The 22,358-nt window shown below is 41.7% G+C and overlaps 1 pseudogene; it reads right to left on the bottom strand.

The window, feature by feature from the left end:
- Window positions 1-20,311, bottom strand: part of LOC123060020 (uncharacterized) — a 51,789-nt pseudogene extending 31,478 nt beyond the window's left edge.
- Window positions 20,312-22,358: the final 2,047 nt, after the last annotated feature.

Below are 22,358 nucleotides of genomic sequence, written 5' to 3'. Positions count from 1 at the left end.
AGTGAACTTATCATAGCTTATATTGTTGCTTTTGTGGATACTGCTACCCGTTGCTTAAATGCTGCCTTAACTTGTTAGCATGTTCATGTGAATTGGCTAACTACTGCCTGTTAATTACTACTACTCACTCCTGCTGTATTCTATTAGCACCAACTCTGCTGCCTGTGTATTATATTGGTGCAACATACTTGTTTTCCTTGAAAGTTTTCTTGATTATTATTCTTTTTTATGTGCAATTTATCTTACACAACGTATTCATGTAAATTCTGTCAAGCGTGTTAATGTCTTCTTGGATCTAAATGTTATGACAAAAAATCTGAACTTAAGCACGCTGAAACTGGGTTACTTGCCTTGAGTACTTGTATTCTCACTACCATGCTACTTATTTTGCCTCCTGAGGTTTCTAGTCTGCTATTTCTTGTCACCCCATGAACATATACTGGTTAGTGTTAGTCATACTATTTATCTACATGACATTTGCTGTCAATTTTTGCTTATAAGTTATTGGATTCCTCATTGGCTATTGTTTGATGTTCTGTACACATTCTTATTCTTATATTTTCATTTTTATTCTTTGCCCAGGTGAAGTGCGAATCAAAGTCTGAAGCTGTGAAGCATAGCAACAAACAGTAGCATATTATGTGTTGTAATTGTAGGCAGTAGTAGGCATATCTGGCTTGTAGTATATTGTAATGGTTGTAATAGACCAATGTAGTGTTGTTTTGGATGAATTTCGTTTGCTCTCTGGTCTGATAATTATTCTGTATGTGATTTGAATACCTGTGAAATGATATAATGGTTGTTTGGCAAAGTTCGAAATTTTTGATGTGTGGGACCAATTTTGGGATAAGCATGACAAGTGGGACCAATCTGTGGTAGGACCAGCTGCAAAATAAAATGGTTGAAAATAGAAAATCAATAGACTAGCAAAAAGGCTATGCCTAGAAAATAAAAAGGCCAAATTGTTGGGCCAGGCCCATGTAGCTAGAGAAAATTAATAGAGAAAATATACAGTAAAAAGGCCGAATTGTTGGGCTCGGCCCATGTAGAAAACCGAATTGGACCGGGCTGAATCTTGTGCCACATCAGCTTGCCACGCTGGATGCCTACGTGACCTGGGGAGGTTGCTAGTGACCAAAACAAACCAGTAGGCATATTTTGGTCTTAAACGTCTATGACCTTCTCACAGAGAAGATTGTTAATTTCAGTTTACGACTGCCAGTTTTTGACCTTTTGTTTTTGGTCACAAAAAGGTCGCAAATGAAAAACTATGACCTTTCAGGGACCAATAGTGAGGGTCACAAGTTGACATATTTCTTATAGTGGTGTGTCGCTATTTCGGGCTCTATCCCGTTAAGCCACGTTCCAAATAACGTGCTGACAGAACTCGGTGGAGTAATATTAAATGCAATATGGACCGTCCTCCATAGAACTTTGGCTAACGGGCAATCAAGAAAAAGGTGTTTGATAGTTTCATCCCGATCACAGAAACTACACCTAGTAGGTCCTGTCCAATTACGCTTTGCCAAATTGTCCTTGGTTAATATTACTTGTTTCTGTACAAACCACATAAACACTTTGATTTTCAAAGGAATTTTGACAGCCCAAACATGTTTTGAACTAGGAATAGAGCTTGAATTGATAACATCAAGATACATTGATTTCACTGTAAACTCTCCAGACCTAGTAAGCTTCCAGCGTAATTTATTGGGCTGTTGGGACAACTGAACCTCCATCAGTCTACGTACTAGATAAAGCCATTCTTCCCAACGATTGCCAACTAGCGTCCTTCTGAACTGAATATTAAGGGGAATAGATTGAAGTACCGTTGCAACGAACGCATCACGTCGTTGAACAATACGATACAGAGACGGGTATTGAATGGCAAGGGGGGTCTCTCCGAGCCAAGTATCCCGATGTCTCCTATCCTGTTCAACATTGTAGTTGATATGTTGGCAATTCTGATAGGAAGGGCTAAGGAGGCTGGTCAGGTGGGTGGCTTGGTACCTCATCTAGTTGATGGTGGTGTGTCTATCCTACAGTACGCCGATGATACGATCATCTTTATGGAGCATGACTTGTCAAAAGCGAGAAATATGAAGCTGCTGTTATGCTTATTTGAACAATTGACCGGGTTAAAGATTAACTTTTAAAAAAGCGAATTGTTCTGCTTTGGTAGAGCCAATGACGAACAAGAGGCTTATAGGCAATTGTTTGGGTGCGAATTGGGGACTTTACGTTTTACATACTTAGTTATACCAATCCACCATCGTAAGTTGACAAACAGAGAATGGAAGTGTATCGAGGACCGCTTTGAAAAGAACCTGAGTTGGTGGAAAGGCAAGCTCATGTCATACGGAGGCCGATTAATTCTGATAAACTCGGTTCTCACGAGTATGCCTATGTTTATTTTGTCGTTCTTCTAAGTCCCAATTGGAGTTAGGGAAAGACTGGACTTTTATCGATCACGATTCTTCTGGCAGAGCAATGAACTAAAAAGAAAATACAGACTCACCAAATGGGATATCATCTGTCGTCCGAAAGACCAAGAGGGTCTTGGCATTGAGAATCTTGAGGTCAAGAACATGTGTCTTCTCAGCAAATGGCTGTGGAAGTTATTGGTAGAGACTGATGCCACTTGGGCGCAGATCCTCCGTAGCAAGTATCTTCACTCCAAAACTTTATCCTAGGTGACAACGGGGCCGACTGACTCACCTTTTTGAAAATGGCTTATGAAAGTCAAATTAACTTTGTGTAATAGGTGCATCTTACCTGGCATCGGCTATCTTGAAGCGCCGCGGCAGACGGAAAATGCAGTGCTTCGGCCATTTCGCCACCTTTGCCGGCGGCTCGATGCCCGCCATCTCCTTCTCCATGTCCACCACCTACATCCTGCCCTGAACCAGCAATGCTTTGTGCTTCTTAGTTCTTGTATGAATGCCTGCACATGCACGTACTATATATATGTAGAGAAGGAAGAACAGATCCAGCTTGCTCGTACGTAACGTATGGCTTTCTTGCTAGCTATATTATCATCTGATTATTGCAAATGGTATTTTAACTTACACTGGCACTAACAATGTTTAAAGAACGGTGTTACTTGCCTTGTGTCCCAGGTTAGGCACAAAGATGCAAATGTATCAATTAGTGGATAATACTATATATATGCATCTTCAAAGTCTATATTACACCTTGCATGGATATTTAGACTAGTATGCTTTGCAGAAAGCGGTCTCCTGGAGGATGTTTCTCCGGCGGCAATTCAGGCTTTACCCTAAGAACATATGCTGGTGCTAAACTAGACTGTCCTACAATTATGCTTAACTTCAGAGCTGCACTAGCTACTACACCATGGGTCATCTCTCACGGTTGGAAATCGTTATATATATCTCGTGGTTTTACCACCTGTCAGACGAGATATGTCAGTAAATGACGTAGGAAAACCGCATGTGATAGTTGTATATGCATCATCTGTGCCGGTGGCTTTCAGCGAACTATCAATAATGTGGCCAATCAGATGCGGATTTTTGTATATTAACGGTCAGAGATGCAACTATCACAAGGAGCCCCATTTTCCCACCGAGCGTCTATTTGTCAGTAATACCTGCTCAGCGGACATGGAATTATTATTATTTTTGACTTGCAAGGCAGGAGCCCCGCCGATTTGAAAAAAGTAACAAAACGGCCTGACTTATTAGAGAAACTAGGCCAAAAACCACAACATGGCTGGATTGATTAAGGAACAACCATACACACTAGTAGAAAACAGGGCTTTGGTCACGGGGCAATATTCACATTAGTCCTAGTTCAGTCACGAACCGGGAATAATGTGAGCATTGGTCCCGGTTCGTGCGGCTAAGGCTTTAGTCCCGGTTCACCTGAGTCCTTTAGTCCCGGTTTGAGACACGAACCGGGACTAAAGGGTGTGATGCCCTTTAGTCCCAGTTTGTGTCTCAAACTGGGACTAAAGATTAGACCTTTAGTCCCGGTTTGAGACACGAACCGGGACTAAAGGGTGCGACGCCCTTTAGTCCTGGTTTGTGTCTCAAACCGGGACTAAAGGTCCCATTTTCAAACTCTACCCCCCTCCCCCCTGGTGGATCGCCTTTTTTGTTTTGAAAAAATCAAAAGAAAATGATAAAAACTTCAAAAAATAATATCCTTCGAGAGGTAGTTATATTACTACATCTACTAGTTAGGAAAATTTAAAAACTTAAATTTGGACATGTTTTGCAAAAAATGTAAGGAAAATGTAAAACGGCTATAACTTTTGCATACGATGTCCGAAAAAAACGTATAATATATCAAAATGTTCGGAACGAAAATCTGCATCCGATGGAGACGGCCTATGGCCTGTTTGCCAATTTTTAGAATCCTCAAGTTCTAAAAGGAAAAAAAGTTATGCTCAAATTTCAGTTTTTTTGATTTTTTTTTAAATCTGGTCAAACTATGGTCAAACTACTTATTTAAGAAGTATTAGTGTTACTAAATAATTATTCAAGAATATTAGAGTTACTAAATAATTATTCAAGAATATTAGTGTTACTAAATAATTATTTCAGTTTTTTTTGAATTTTGGTCAACTATGGTCAAACTGTGGTCAAACTACTTATTCAAGAAATATCAGTGTTACTAAATAATTATTGATTTTTAGAACAATAGTTTCAAACTCAAACAGTGAAATGTGTGACTTCATGCTCAAGCTAAATTCCTAAGGGTTAATAGGATTGACATCTTACTATTGTCAGGAAAACAACAAGTGCAGACTTGGAAACGAGGGAGAATAGAACCCGGAAGTTAAGCATGCTCAGGCTGGAGTAGTGAGAGGATGGATGACCGTTCGAAAAGTTAGATGATTTGGAATGATGAGGGGTGATTAGAGATTAAAGGTTAAATTGAGCAGTGGGGATGATTAGAGATTAGAGGTTAAAAAAATTCAAAAATTTGAAATTCAAAAAAAATTCAATTTTTTTTTCATAAAATTTCCTTTAGTACCGGTTGGTGTTACCAACCGGGACTAACGATGGACCTCCAGGCAGCGGCCACGTGGAGGGCCTTTAGTCCCGGTTCCAGTTAGAACCGGGACTAAAGGAAGAGGTTTTAGTACCGACCCTTTAGTCCCGGTTCCAGAACCGGGACTAAAGGCCCTTTTTCTACTAGTGACACCCGACAACTAAAAAAAGAAACAACAATCCGACACTGGCCAACTCGAAGCTTCGCCACATCATGATCACAACCCGAATGTTTTTTATGGACCAATTTAAATAGGCCTTGGACTACCAGGCACGCTAGAAACCTTTGGAATACGCCACCCAGTGAATTTCACCATCAACCCTAATAAGATACATGTAGGCTCCTTGTGGATCACATCACCTTGTGGACTACATCATCCATTCCAGCCTCATATAGAGACATGACCTTGTTGAAGAGACTTACCTTCACTAGTTTACCGTCCCCACATATTTGAACTTGACCCTCTCGTTGAGACAATAGATGACCTTGATCCGCTTCATTTTCAACGGATCCTCACAGAGACAGACACAAGCACTCAGACATGATGACAACTACTCACTGACACGACGACCCACAGTGCTAACTCGCGCGACTCCTTGACTCATTATACTCTCTCAGACGACAATCTTGATGAGATCTTCTGGCACCATACCTCAGCACCATCGCACCCATCAACGACAATCTTCCACCATCTGCCGACGACATCCTGCCATCTTCGTCCTTGTCACTCTCCCGAGCGATGATTACTGGTCCTCCTCCTCGCAGCATCACCTAGTGACTGTATGGCCCGCCTCGACGTGCTAGTAGGGGTCGCTTTCCCAGGGCAAGCGGGACATCAAATCTCAAACCTTGCGTTCATACCAATTGTTGGAATTAGCCCACGAATCGATCACATCAAGAGATCGCAAAAACACGCACGCATTTTTCCCCAAGGCCCTTGTCATGCCCTTTGTTTTTTCTATTTGTTTCCCTTTTATCTTCACATGTTAAAATCTATAGCCCTGGTCATGTATATATACATGAGCTTTAACCAACTGTGGTTGGATGGTTAGAAGCACAATGGTATCCTCTGTCCACTATAGTTCAAGCTCAGACTTAACATTGATGCTTACATTTCTCTGGATTTATTCCAGACCTTTTGACGATGTCTGTTCAGTGGGAGGAGACGTTCCCGTCGACTACAAAGGCGTCCATGGCGATTTCGTCAATCTCAAAATGATGTGCCAGCTCAATTTCTCAAGGTCCTCATAGGGATAGGGTGTATGTACATGTGTTCATAGAAATAAATGTATGGTTGTGTATGTGAGCGATTTTGATTATACTGTATTTGTTAACAGAAAACAAACTAGCCTAAACCCAACGTCTAGATTAGGTAACAGTATTCAAACTGTACATATACACGAGCAGCCGATCCATATGGAACGTACTCATATTGGGACTCAACTTGGCCTAAACTAGTACTCATACATGGACACGACCTGATTGCTTGTCTTAGCCGGACTCTAGCTTTTTTTGAGAAAACTTTAAATCTATTCATTTTTAATTATCAAAGTACAATAAATATCAGAAATAAAATATTATATTTCGTCCGTAGACCACCTAGCGACGATTACAAACACTCAAGCGAGCCGAAGACGCGCTGTCGTCATTGCCTCTTCCTCGCTGGAGCCGAGCAAATAAACCCTAGGCTTTTCCTAGGGGAGGAAGCTAAACACGATCAGTTTATTCTTAGCCGACTCTACCTTGACGTGTTTACCTGGACTCGTACTCACCTACGTACGTGACATGGACACAAAAACCTAACCACAAACGTGTATAGAAAACTGACTCTAAGGATTACCACTCAAGATTATGTAACACTAGAAAGGCTGTGGAGTATGTTTTTGGTGTGGACCAATCTCGCTGTGTTATTCTTTGGCATCCGGAAGAAAATGGAGCGTTGACACTATGCAAGGGATGATGAGTACTTGTGTGATCATGCACAACATGATTGTAGAGGATGAACGTGAAGATAACATCTATGACTAAGGGTTGGATTATGAGGGTGATTTGGTTGAGCCCGAGGGTGAAGCAACAATGTTTTCCAACTTCACATGAAATGCGTGATCGGACAACTCATGTTCAACTTCAAAATAATTTGGTTGAGCATATGTGAACTCACATAGGAAACCAATAATTCTATCTTCTCATTTTCTTCCAATTTATTTGCTACATTTTAAATTCATTTGGTTTTAAAGTATGTAATTTTCATTAATTTGGTTTTAAACTATGTAATTTTCATTTATTTGGTTTTAAACTATGTGATTTATTTATTGAATGGCTAAAATACTAAATTAATCAACAAAATTGACAGCGCAGACCAAACGAGTCACCCCATTGGGCACCATGATCAGGAAAGAACGAACAAGGGCAGAACGCCTGCTCTTCTAGCCACCCAAACAAACTAAAAGCGGACAGATTTTGGGAAGCGAATGAATGAAGGACGGCGGCATTGGAGCCCGTTTTTCAAATGATCATATTTCCCAGATTTGAAAAAAAATCAAATAAAAATCTGGCAAAACTTAAACATATTTTTCTTTCAAAAATATTATGATTTGCATGCTACACAAGAGAAAAAGGCCCAACAACAACAATATTTTTTGCCCATTTTCATATACATATTTGTTTCTTTGTCTATGGCACGTAGGAAACTATATTGTTTTGAAAAATTTCCAGATCGTGACAAATATGTATTTATGTATTTCCAGGTTGTATATAAAAAAAGTTGTGCGGTGGAGATATGTTTATTTCAAAGTTCATCGTGAAGTGTGTCCTTTATTGGCAATTTTCGATGGATTTTGATCCGTTTGGTTCGCCTCGTGGAGTTGTTCTAAGCCACCGCCATGGTGGTCAGTGGTCGCTCTCCCTAAGCCGAGTTGGCTAGGAATGAGGAAGATGGGGAGGCACGCGTGCAGGACGGCAACAAGTAGAGGCAGGGTGCCACCGAGCTCCAGCGCTCCTCCGTCCAGCCCAATCGACCCTGCTCTGGCCCGTCGCAAACTCCGGCGGCGACCAAATCGGCCTCAAGGTTTTCTGTTCTTTTTTAGTTACATTTCTCGTGTTCTAAGTAATTAACGTACTGATTCAAATAGGTTGGGATTTAACGTAATGTTCTTTTACTTCTACGCATTTAATTTTATGTAAGAGTCAAAGTATTCTCCTCTATTCCTTTTATTTTCTCTTTTTGCAAGCATCATGTGGTGGGGAAAGATCTAGGCATGAGTTATTATTGTTGACATTAATCTTGAGGTGAATACATTGGGAATCAAAACTATAAGCCCCTATTTTCCTATGTGTCCGGCTGAAACGTTTTGTTCATGGGGTATGCTGTGAGTGTTAGCAATCATAGAAGATTATATGATGGTTGAGTATGTGGACTTGCCTAAAGGCTCCGATATGTGACCCTTCCTGAAAAGACGATGAATTGTAGTTGCAAAGTTGACTAAGAATATAGTTTGTTGGTTTTCAATAGAGTTTATGCTTTATACTTCAATGTTGTGATAAATTGTTACTTGTTCATGAGAAGTTATATGATAAAACTTGTATGATAAACCTTTATGTTAAAAGTTCTTTGCTGTTTATAATAATAATAATAATAATACATGATGCTTTTATGTCCGTATTTTGTTTTAATCGACACCTCTCTCTCTAAGCATGTGGACATGTTTTTTGATTTTGGTTTTTTGCTTGAGGACAAGCGAGGTCTAAGCTTCGGGGAGTTGATATGTCCATTTTGCATCATGTTTGGTACTATTATTTACAATGTTATTATGCATAATAATGCTTTATGGAGAATGCCTTTTCTCTCATAATATGCAAGGTTTACACAAAGCGGGAGAATGCCGACAGGTAGAATTCTAGACCTGAAAAAGCTATGTCAGAGTTACCTATTCCGCACATCTCCAAATGAGCTGGAAATTTACGAAGAATTATTTTGCAATATATAAAAAATACTGGAGCAAATAACTACCAGAGGAGGCCGACCAGGTGAGCACAACCCACCTGGGCGCGGCAGGGATCTCAGGCGTGCCCTGGTGGGTTGTGCCCTCCTCGGCCCACGTCTGGTGCCCATCTTCTGGTGTATTGGTCATTTTGACCTAGAAAAAAAATCAGAGGGGGACTTTCAGGATGAAGCACCGCCGTCTCGAGGCGGAACTTGGGCAGGAGCACTTTTGCCCTCCGGCGGAGCGATTCCGTCGGGGGAACTTCCCTCCCGGAGGGGGAAATCATCGTCATTGTCATCACCAACAACCCTCTCATCTTTGGGAGGGCAATCTCCATAAACATCTTCAACAACACCATCTCCTCCCAAATCCTAGTTCATCTCGTGTTTAATCTTTGTATCGAAACCTTAAATTGGTACTTGTGGGTGACTAGTAGTGTTGATTACATCTTGTAGTTGATTACTATATGGTTTATTTGGTCGAAGATTATATGTTCAGATCCATTATGCTATTTAATACTCCTCTGATCTTGAGCATGATTATCATTGGTGAGTAGTTACTTTTGTTCTTGAGGTCACAGGAGAAGTCATGTTGCAAGTAATCATGTGAACTTGATATGTGTTCGATATTTTGATGATATGTATGTTGTGATTCCCTTAATGGTGTCATGTGAACGTTGACTACATGGCACTTCACCTTATTAGGGCCTAAGGGAATACATTGTGGAGTAGTTATTAGATGATGGGTTTCTAGAGTGACAGAAGCTTAAACCCTAGTTTATGCGCTACTTCGTAAGGGACCGATTTGGATCCAAAATTTAATGCTATGGTTAGATTTTATCTTAATACTTTTCTCGTAGTTGCGGATGCTTGCAAGGGGATTAATCATAAGTAGGAGGTTTGTTCAAGTAAGAACAGCACCTAAGCACCGATCCACCCACATATCAAATTATCAAAGTAGCGAACATGAATCAAGCCAACATGATGAAAGTGACATGGTGAAATTCCCGTGTACCCTCAAGAACACCTTGCTTATCATGAGAGACCGTTTTGGTCTGTCCTTTGCCACAAAAGGATTGGGCTACCTTGCTGCACTTTATTTACCTTTATCGTTACTTGCTCGTTACAAATTATCTTGCTATCAAACTACCTATTACCGACTATTTCAGTGCGTGCAGTTAATACCTTGCTGAAAACCACTTGTCATTTCCTTCTGCTCCTCATTGGGTTCGACACTCTTACTTGTCGAAAGGACTACGATTCATCCCCTATACTTGTGGGTCATCAATAAGAAGCATAGAATAACAAGAAAGTACCCTCCAGGCCATGCGGTATGGGCCTTCTTCTTTCGCAACATCACTTGGAACCTTTGGTATCTTGGCAATCTTGTATTCCAGTTGCAGTTGCTCAATTTTTTTCGGCCATAACTCGCTCATGAAACTTATTATCCTCATCCATGAACATCTCATGTTCAATCTTCTTCTCGAAGTAGTCCTTGCCCCACTGCCACATGTGAGCCTTCTCTATCTGAATATCTCTCCACTCTTTCCTTATGGCCACACACTGCTTCTCAAGGTGATCACTCTTCTGCTTTTGAAATATGTCCTTTATAAATCCGTCGGTTGCATAGTCTTAGATTAGCAATTGTCCACCACTCTTTTCAACTTATACTAAACTTTTATACTTTAGAATTCATTTTGCAAAACATATACTAGTATACATATTTCAACATACTAATAACCTAAATAATATCTCCAAATATATGAGGTAGTGCAATTTTTGTTTACAATCACGTATGTTAAGATACATATTTTTCGCATAGTTTTAGTAAGAGAATTTTAAATAAATTTGTTCAAACATTATATATATATATATATATATATATATATATATATATATATATATATATTCATGGAAAGATTTTGTTACGTTACATTCAAATCAATTCAAAATCTAAGAAAACTAAAAGTTTCACAATGCTCCACAAATTAATTGTTGTCCCTTGATGTGTCCAAGTGATTTATATGTGTACTAGTTTGTTGTCTCTTAAATGTCTAAAAGCATGATAAATCCCTTTAAAGTACAATAATAAATAATTTGGTCGATGGTTCTAGAGTATAAGAGTATCAAGTTAATTTAGGTATAACTGGATCCTGAATTATAAAGTGCATGAGATCTAAACAAAGAATTTATCCACAAAACAATTCCCATTTCACTCGTTAGGTGCATCCTTTATACTATCACATCATGCATTTGTAACAGTCATGAGTATTTATAACACAAGTGATATTTAACAATTGTGGTTGTTAGAAGTGTCTGTTTAGTGTTGGCCAATTCTACTCCCGTAGGAGTTGTATGATTCCCCGAAGAGGAAGGGTGGTGTAACATAATAGTAGAAAATATTTCCGTCAGTTAAGAACCAAGGTTTAATCGAACCAATAGGAGTCAACAAGCTAACAAGATAAGCATCACCTAAACACAAACAAAATAAAAGCTTGCACCAAACTTGGAATGGGGGTTGTCAATCCCCTCCTCTTGCTAGTTGCAAGGTTAAAAGCAAATGCATCTATCTCAAGAATGGTGTCCTCGGTATGCACCAGACTGATACTTCCTCAAGATTTGTTCCTGCATACTCAGGTACACAATGTCTAATAAATACCATCTACTTCTTCTTTATAAAGATGTGGGTAATCCCAAAAGTAATGTCTTAAATCAAAGAAGAATTTTTTCTTTTGTTGGTATGTAAAGTTTGGCAGAATATACTTAGGAACAATGTAATTAGCATAATCAAGATACCAAAGGTTATCATGAGAATAAGTACTAATAATAGCCAATTTTTCATCAGGAAAACCATCATTAACAGGAATTGGGTTATCAAGAATATTTTCCATCGAACATAAATTGTTTGCTACAAGGTTCTCAGCTTCCTTCCTATCAACAATATGCAAATCAAACTCTTGCAGCAAAAGAACCCATCTAATCAACCTAGGGTTAGCATCTTTCTTATCGATAAGATATTTAATAGCAGCATGATCAGTGTGAATGGTTACATTAGAATCAACAATGTAACGACTAAACTTGTCACAAGAGAACACAACTGCTATTTTTTTCTTAGTAGCAACATAATTTCTCTGAGCACTGTCCAAGGTCATACTAGCATAAGGAATAACATTTAATTTCTTAGCAACTCTTTGACCAAGGACAACACCTATAGCAAATTCACTAGCATCACACATAATTTCAAAGGGTAAATTCCAATCGGGTGGTTGGAGAATAGGAGTAGTGATCAAAGCTTTCTTAAGTATTTCAAAGGCTTCTATGCAATCATCATAAAAAACAGATGCAATATCTTTTCGCAAGAGATTAGTAAGAGGCCTAGAAAAATTTGAAAAGTCCTTAATGAACCTTTTATAGAAACTAGCATGACCAAGAAAACTTCTTATACCTTTGATATCTCAGGCCATGGCATTTTCCCAATGGCATCCACTCTAGCTTTATCTTCCTTAATGTGTCTTTCAAAAATCATATGAACGAGGAATATACCTTCATCCACCATGAAGTGGCACTTCTCCTAGCTTAAGACAGGACTAGTTTCCTCACATCTATGCACAACCTTGTCAAGATTTCTCAAACAGCCATCAAAGGAACTTCCATAGAAGGAGAAATCATTTATGAAAACTTTAACAATTTTCTCACAAAAATCAGAAAATATAGCAGCCATGCATCTTTGAAAGTGCATTGCATAAGACAAACAACATGCGTCTATAAGAAAAAGTTTCAGAATGACAAGTAAAAGTAGTTTCCTCCTGATCTTCAGGAGATGCGGGTATTTGAGAAAAACTAGAATCTCCATCTTAAAAAAAAGTGTATGTTTCGACAATCTTTCTAACATTTGATCAATAAAAGGCAAAGTATAATGATCTTTTCTTGTAGCTTTATTTATTTTTCTAAAATCAATAATCACCTATAACCAACTATAACTCTTTGTGGGATAAGTTCATTTTTATCACTAGGAACGATAATAACACCTCCTTTCTTAGGAACTGAATGTACATGACTTACCCATATATTATGAATTATAGGATAAATAATATCTGCTTCCAGAAGTTTTAATATGTCATTTCTTACCACTTCCTTCGTCTTATGATTTAAACGACATTGATGATCAACAACGGGTTTAGCATCTGGCTCCATATGAATTTTATGCTAACACATACTTGGGCTAATGCCCTTGAAATCATCCAGAGTATCTTGCAGCACGATGTTTCCTTAGATTTTCAACAATTTCTTTTATTCGTGCACTGAAAGGTTCGAATTGATAATAACAGGATATATTTGATTTTCATCAAGATAAACACATTTCAATGTATTAGCAAGTTCCTTTATTTCGAACACAGGATCGCCCTTAGGTGGATGAGGATGTCCCAGAATTTCAACAGGCATATCTATCTATTACATTATTAAAACAATAGAAAAGGACGGTGCAGATTGAGTTATATAATGTTAAGATGTATCAACGATGCAGATTTATCAGCATCTCTAGTCCGCGTACAAGAATAAATAACGTAACGTACGTGTACAAGGCAATATAGATTTTCGGTAAGACATGAGCAATTGATTAGTTTCCATGCAGAAGCATAGATGGACACATGGATCAATCCATGCGGTTGCTAGATTTTTGGCAACACCATGAGTATAAAAACTGGAGAACCACATGGACACTCATCCATATATAACTCAATACATCCATCTTTCAGCTAATAAACAAGGAAGCATTTTTTGTATAAATGTATAAATGTTATATAAATTAAAATAGTAGAATAAAATAGCGCTAAATTTTTCTACATAAGCTAAAAATGTATGCTCCATTGATTCTGATTATAATGGCATGCGGGTAGGTCTTTCCAAGAAAGCATACGTGCAAGTCTTTCAAAGAAAAACATGCATGCAATTCATCTAACAAAATACCTCTCTGTATCAAAATCTAAGAGGGGGAGAGCGTATTATATTTTGATACAGAGGGTGTACATACAATTCACCAAAAAATGAATTGGTGATCAATGCCGCAGAGCCATATTAGAGCCATGCAAACAAGCAATTAAACCCCCCCCCCCCCCCCCCCCGAAAAAACAAGCAATTAACCCGTACAAACAAAGCCACTTAATTTTTCTTTTTAAGTTAGAATCTATAAACACGCAGTCCATCATAGATGTTGGGGATATAACTAATTGTGCAAGCCGCCCAGGAGGGGCCGGGTTACGCAAAGAGGGACTCATCAGAAGAAGCCCAAGATCAAACATGAAGATGATGGTTCAATAAAGGGTCTAAGGCCCATAGGCGACTTAAGGCCCATAGTGGTAAACCGCCATGATGGCATGACTTGTATCATAAGGTAGAATTAACTAGTCACCGAGCCGGATACTGTCTATGAGCCGGCCGGGACTCTGTAGGCCGCAGGGCGTCAACCCATGTACATAAGGGGACGACCCGCCGGCGGCTTAGGGCAAGAAACAACTCATCGAGAGCCGGGCATAGCGTGTCTCGCTCCCTGGTCATCGAAACCTCAGCAATACCAACCCAACTAGACGTAGGCCTTACCTTCACCGTAAGGGGCCGAACTAGTATAAACCCTCTCGTGTCCTTTGCCGATTAAGCCCTTTAAGCTTCCTAGATGGCTCCACGACTAAGTCCTTGCAAGAGGACATCTGCCGTGACAATTCCACGACAGTTGGCGCCCACCATGGGGTCAGCGCATGGTGGATTTGAGTTCTTGAAGGGCAGCTTCGAAGGGCTCAAGGGATATGCGGTCGGCCGGATGACCAAGAGTCATCGCGGCAAGATCTACATCGACGACGAAGGCTAGGGCCCCGATGTCGGCTCAATTGAGTATGGGTACCGGGTCCCCTTCGGCGGAATCCACGTCTTCATCGGCCGGATTGGTGAGCCGGCTCTGAACCGGACTACTGCATCGACCTCGTCGAGACGGCTTAGCGTGCGAGACCCGCCCGAGCTCAGCCCGTCGTGAAGCATGCCTTCGTGGGATGCAGCCACGGCGGTTCAGTTCATGAAAAAGGTGATCTTTCGTTTTGGTTTTCCACACAGCATCATAACTGATAATGGCACTAATCTCTCCAAAGGTGCCATGGAAGAGTTTTGTCAACGAGAACATATCCGGCTTGATGTTTCGGCTGTCGCTCATCCACAATCCAATGGTCAAGCAGAAAGAGCAAATCAGGAGATCTTGAAGGGTATCAAACCCCGGCTCTTGGTCCCCTTGCAGCGGACGCCGGGTTGTTGGGTGGAGGAGTTACCCTTTGTACTTTGGAGCATCAACACTACACCTAACAGATCTATGGGTTACACACCTTTCTTCATGGTGTACGGAGCAGATGCGGTTCTGCCAAGTGACATCCGGCATGACTCACCTCGCGTGGCGGCTTACGTTGAGGCTGATAATGAAAAAGCTCATCAGGATGCACTTGACTTGTTGGATGAGGAGCGAGACTTGGCAATAGCCCGCTCGGCGATTTACCAGCAAGACCTGCGCTGCTATCATAGCCGCCGGGTTAGAAGCAGAACCTTTCAGGAAGGCGACTTGGTGCTCCGGCTCATCCAGGATCAGTCAGATATGCACAAGCTATCCCCTCCTTGGGAAGGAACCTTTGTGGTCAGCAAGAACCTGAACAACAGTTCATACTACCTTATCGACGTTCGAGAGCATAAAGACTCACGTAAGTTGGAGGAGGAGACCCGCAGGCCGTGGAATATTGCTCATCTTCGGCCTTACTATACTTGAGCCACCGGCTCTTAAAGTGTATATATTTTGACAATGTATATATTATATAAAGCAATAAAGCAGGACCTCTGTCCTTTTCACCCTCAAAGATTTACATGTCTTCTTTATCATGTGGTGGAAACAACCAACAGGGAGCGGATCATATCTGAATCCGGCTTCCCCTTTGGTCCGGCTTATGATCATATCTGAATCTAGCCATGATCACTTGGGGGCTTCCTGTTCAAACATAGGTCGTATTCGAACCAAAGAGAACATAGCTGTCGATACCCTCTTGATCAGCATACTGCCAAACCCACTTGGGGGCTTCTTGATCATATTTGAATAATAGATTAACCCCTTTGGGTCTGACATGGATCGTATTTGAATCAGCGTCATTAAACAACTCTTATGGTCACTTGGGGGCTTCCTGTTCAAACATAGGTCGTATTCGAACCAAAGGTAACACAGTTGTCGATACCCACTTGATCGGCATCGCCAAAGCCACTAGGGGCTATATGATCGTATCCGAATCTTAGCTTAACCCCTTTGGAACGGTTCACTGATTGTATTCGAATCAGAAACCTTTACATTTTGTTTATTACTTCTCATAATTTGTAAGCATAAGTATTTGACTATCTTGAGGCCCTCTTACTATGGAGTGGTTCTTGTTCCTCAGGTTATTAAGTGTCAGGTGAATGTTATATGTGCCAACTTTTAGGAGTTAAACTTACCCTCATGGGTTGGGTCATATAAACCGGCGAGATTACCAAAAGGATCGCAGATATGCTGTTGTGATTGTGTTTAACAGATGTAATCCTAAACCGACCTTTTATGTGATGTTTTTTGGTTTACACTCCGGGTTACCAGTACCTTACGTGATCCCCGATGCGATAAGTCGCCAAGGGATTTCTATTTGTTTCATATGCAGGATAAGGCAAGCGACTTTTTTCTTAACATAACGGATATAGAAGATCAATAAAACTGGTAAGTTATAGCGATGATGGCTTAAGAAAGTATTAAAGCGCCGTAAACATGCATGAAGGCATGGCAAAAATCGAGAGTGTTTTCTACCCTATTACAAGACTCCCCGAGTCGGAATGATGAAGCATTGTTTTCACAAAGATATAAACATATGACGTCTGGCGGTTCACTCTTTAGGTTGGCCTGAAGATTCCGGGTTATCCTTTTCCGCCTCTCCGTCGGCTGCCCCGTCCTGGAAGGTGGATGCCGCCCAGTCAATGCCACTCAAGGCTTAAAACTGAGCTTCATCATCAATTAACCCGGCTGGGTCGACTTCAGGGGCAAAGGTATGCTTACGAGTTGGAGGGATTAGGCTGACTTCATCATAGTGAGGTGTTGGAATTCTGTGATTCTCGCTGTCATAACCCGGCTGATACTTGGTAAGGTCAGTGTCGTTCCCAATGAGAGTAGCCACAGGGCGTATGTCTTTCACACATGAGGTGAAATCCGTCTCATTGAATAAGGTGCCATCCTCCTTCCAGCTTGGATACCCAAGAGCAATGTCAGCCGGGTCTAACTCTGGAAGCCACGCCTTGGACCGGCTCAATGCGGCTATAGCTCCGGCTCTTGCAGATGCCCACCTTAGCTCTTGGACCCGTTGAGGGAGCATAGCAAGCCACTTCAGCACATCTTGCAGGAGATAAGGAACGTCATTTGATAAAGCCACAACGGCCAGAGCACGTTGTGACCCGGTGTAGAGTATACACTGCCTTCAGCTTGATCAACATGTTCTGCTTGAGATTTGTGCTCCTGAGGCCTACGTTATTAAACAAAAGGTGAGCCGGAGGTAACAACTGAAATAGTCATTCAAAGAAGGTTTGCAGTGTTTAAAGTTTGTATAAGTAACTTACCAAAGATTGCTGAGACCATTTGAGATATCTAGCGCTTTAAGCCGGACAGCTCAGCCGTTGCTTCTGCAAGCAATGCCTCTGCTGTCTCGACCCGGGTAACCAGAGAAGCCTTTTCATCAGCCCAGGTTTTCTTCTCCGCCTCAAAATTCCTCTTCAACTTCTCTTGTTCAGAGACGCTGAATTCAAACTTGGAGTTGGACTTTTGAATTTCAAGTTCTTGAGCTGCCAGACGACCCTTCAGGTCAGCAATCTCCGACTCAATTTGACTTATGGTGGCCTGCATTGATGTCGGGTTATAGTCAGAATCATTGTAAGGGAACATTAAGTCCCAAGCACTTTACAAGCAAAGGTACATGGCACTTGGGAGCTAATGTGTATCGCAAGTTCAAGGTATCATGCTACAGTCGGGTTAAATATTTTCATTCTAAAGCCGGACAAGCAGTGCTAGGCAGTTTTCTAAGTCTACAACATATTTATTCATAAGCAATAGACTTGGGGGCTGGTACAGTAAGTATGATTAAGGAAAAGTATCATAAGTCATACCTCAGATTTTTGTTGTATCTGCTTCACCATGTCAATTTCCAGGTCACAACTGCTATGTACTTGATTGATATAGCCGGAAACGATCTCTCCAATACTCCAATGAGTGTAGTCAGCGACGTCCAGTTTGGCCTTTCGGCGTTCTAATAATTCCTCCTTAGCAGAACACTTGGCGAGTACAGTGGGCTGTGCCGGCTCAACAAATTGAGTCTTGAGAATTTCAACTTCCGGATCGTCTGCCTTGGAGGGGCTAGGAGCCTCCGGGTTATCAGAATCATTGATGGCTTGCTCAGCAGGCGGGTCTGAAGAAGTTACAGGAACATCATGAGACGGTTGAGGCGGCGGCTCGCGAGCAGAGGCATCAGGAGCAGCCGCTCCAAGCGCCGGCTCTGTTACAACAGGGTCCTGGGCCGGCTTATTTTTCTTCGCTTTCTTCCTGGGCTTCACTTGCACGCTGTGGACAAGTCAGAAAGGTAAGTGCAAAAGCATGAGTAAGATAAAGCATAAGGTAAACAAGTTTATATTACCCGGGGGCGGTTTTGAAAGCCGGCATGTTGGATTGCATAGACTCGCCGGAGGAAGGAGATGTATCCTGATAATTGGAGTCAGAGGAATTGAGAGGTTGACGAATTAAACCTGCCAAAGGTAAAGCGGAACGTAAATCAGAGATAACCTCATTTCGGCGCTTCCTGGTTACGTCAGGTAAGCCGGAGGAGAGCTCTGCATCCTTGCTAGTCCGGGTCTGCCTCTGGCTTTCATGTAACTGTTGCTTCAAAAGAAATTGAGGATGTTGGTAAGCCAAAGGATGTGAAAATCTTACTTTCCGGGTCACTCTTCGAATTTTCTGCCGCAGCAAGGGCTCGGAGTCGGAGAAGATTATAGTTACCTCTTCCTCGACGGCTTGGCTGTTTCCCGTGCCTTCCTGAAATGAGTTAATGTCAGTGAAGTGATGATAAAAGAGTCAAAGGGTTAAAAGTTACCTCTTCTTCATCGTCATCAGAATCTTCAAGTCTTAACATATCGGAGGCGCTCGGCTTCCTCTTCCTTGATGTTCCTGTCTTGGTGGCTTTTCTTTTGGCTCTCTTGGCCGCCCTGGCTTGTTTGGCAGCCTCATGGTCATACTTGACCTTCCAGAAGTTGTCATTGGCCTGTGAAAAATGATAAGGAGTTATGAGTAAAAGCAAGGTATAACACAGTAAAGAGTATTTATTGAGGTTGATGACTCACTGCAGGGGCCGGGTTCTTCTTGCAGAAGGGAAGTAAGACAAAGGCATTACTAGTCACTGTGCCCTCTTTCAACAAAGTCTGGGTCGTAGCCTCCACTGCATCATCTGGTAAGTTGTCAGGGCTATGACGCAGGGGGTCATCCTTCTCGCCTGAGTAAGTACACATTAAGCCGGGTCGACGGCTTAACGGAATCACTCGCCAAGCAACCCAGACTCGGACCAGGTCGATGCCATCTAAGCCATTCCCCAAAAGAGCTTTGATTTTCTTAATAGTAGGGGTGAGTGGCAGATGTTCAACAACAGTCAACTTGTCCGGCAGTGGGTGGTTGGATTCAAGGCGCAAGGCGCGAAAGCCGGGCAATGGGTTTTCACCAGCCGGAGAAGTGTCCTGGCAATAGAACCACGTCTTGTTCCAATCCTTTGGATGACTCGGCAGTTCAGCATAAGGGAAAAGATAGTCTCTCCGCCACTGAATCGAGATGCCCCTGAGTTCCAGACTGGGCCCATTGGCATGTTCGTTCTGCCGGTTTAAATAGAACAATTCTCTGAACAAAAGTAGGCTGGGCTCTTCTCCAAGGTAGACCTCGTAGAAGACTTGGAAGTTGCAAATATTTGACACGGAATTGGGCCCGATGTCTTGAGGTTTTAGGTCAAAGAACTGCAAAACATCCCTGAAGAATTTTGAACCGGGCGGAGCAAATCCCCGGCTCATATGATCAGTGAAAATGATCACCTCCCCCTCTTTGGGATGAGGTTTCTCCTCAGACGGGTCAGGAGCGCGATAAGACATGATATCCTTGTTGGGTAGATAGCCGGATTTCACAAATTCAGACAATGTGCTCTCTGTGACAACGGACTTGACCCAGTTACAGGTCACAGGAGCGTTGGGAGCCTTAGGTGCCATTACGCAAATGGAAGCCTATGACAAAATAAAGAGTTTCCGGCTCAACTTTAACTCGGAGGAGAACATTATTAATTTATTCAAGATGGTGGCTTAAGAAGGGGCCTAATGACATATGGGTAACTGTGCAGTGATATTTAAGCCGCTACAGGTGTCAAGGGCAGTTAAATTTTCTTAAGTCGCCGGAAGTAAGCAAGGTTGACAAATCAGTATCATTTTCTTAAACAGGCCACACCAATGACCATGGTTAAACAAATTCAACAGCGGTAGTGTTTTTTGACTAAGTGTGGCACAAACAGGTTTCACAAGTTGCAGGTATTATTTTAGATCAAATGGTCGTTCTAAATAGAAAATTTTCTAGACCTAAAAACAGGGCAGAGAATTTCATACATTCGAGGGAGGCTTCTAAACAAGGGAAAACAGATCTGTTTGTATTCAGGATAAGCGCAAACAATCACCGCAGCAGTTTTAAGTTATTTTGACTATCTAAGCAGGGCATTGGAGGTGAAAACGGTCAAGGGTTTGGCTCAGGCGGTGACGAACACCGACGAACTCGAAGAAGCTCTAATGCAGATCTAAGAAAGGGAAAGAGAGGAACTTACGGATGTGGACGGGCTACAGAGGTTCGCCGTCGATTTCTGGTCAAATTCAGGTTGATGCAGCGGCCTGAGTCGGTGAAGACGAGGGGCTCGACGGCGGCGGCGGCGGAGCTCGAGAGACAGAGAGGCAGCTAGAGGAAGAAGACGACTGGAAGGGGGGAGAATGGAGGACCTAGGTCGTTCCTATTTATAAGGGAAGGCCGACTGAGACGGAGCGAGAAACGAGGAGACCAAACATCATTATCCAGCGGCCCCGACGCCTCGGTTTTCGGAAGGGTCAGTAAAGGCAAAGATCCGTTGGAGGATACGACAGAGTAAAATATGAATTTAATTGAAGATGACGTCACGACGGGTTAACGCAGATCCAGAAGATGACGTCATGGCGGGTTAAAACCTTTGCACAGGCAGAAGACTGAAGACTTATTTCTTAAGGTGTTTTAAGATTGACATGAACCGGTTCAAATCAATCTAGGGCCTAATGTTGGGGATATAACTAATTGTGTAAGCTGCCCAGGAGGGGCCGGGTTACGCAAAGAGGGACTCATCAGAAGAAGCCCAAGACCAAACATGAAGATGACGGTTCAATAAAGGGTCTAAGGCCCATAGGCGACTTAAGGCCCATAGTGGTAAACCGCCATGATGGCATGACTTGTATCATAAGGTAGAATTAACTAGTCACCGATCCGGATACTGTCTATGAGCCGGCCGGGACTCTGTAGGCCGCAGGGCGTCAACCCGTGTATATAAGGGGACGACTCGTCGGCGGCTTAGGGCAAGAAACAACTCATCGAGAGCCGGACGTAGCGTGTCTCGCTCCCTGGTCATCGAAACCTCAGCAATACCAACCCAACTAGACGTAGGCCTTACCTTCACCGTAAGGGGCCGAACTAGTATAAACCCTCTCGTGTCCTTTGTCTCGATTAACCCCTCTAAGCTTCCTAGTTGCGATGGCTCCACGACTAAGTCCTTGCAAGAGGACATCTGCCGTGACAATTCCACGACAATAGATGATCAAGGATTGAGTCAATAATAATACTAGATACATATATTATTAGATAGACAATACAATCAGATTTATACATGAAGTTTAACATATTAAATAATAATAAATCAATTTTGTTTTATAAATTTAGCTATGGGACTACTATTATTAGGAAATTCCAATTGCAACACACATAGTGGCATGGGGACATAATAAGACAGGGGACTATAATTTAGGCATTTTACTTATTCATGAAATGGCTTCATGTGGTAGGATGCTACGCTCAGTGCTATTAGTCACCTGTTGTCACATATCGCTATATTTACCAACGATATCACTATTACCAGTAAGGTTTTAGCCGGAACTTAGTCATGTTTCCTAAAGACGCACATTCCAACTACCATCCTGTTCTATAATTAAAATGATATATCAATGGTAACGTTTGCCTGTGGGGAAAAATAGAGACCAA

Source organism: Triticum aestivum, chromosome 1A (assembly GCF_018294505.1).
Source record: "Triticum aestivum cultivar Chinese Spring chromosome 1A, IWGSC CS RefSeq v2.1, whole genome shotgun sequence".
NCBI lineage: Eukaryota > Viridiplantae > Streptophyta > Magnoliopsida > Poales > Poaceae > Triticum > Triticum aestivum.
This window is presented reverse-complemented; position numbering and strand designations above follow the sequence as displayed.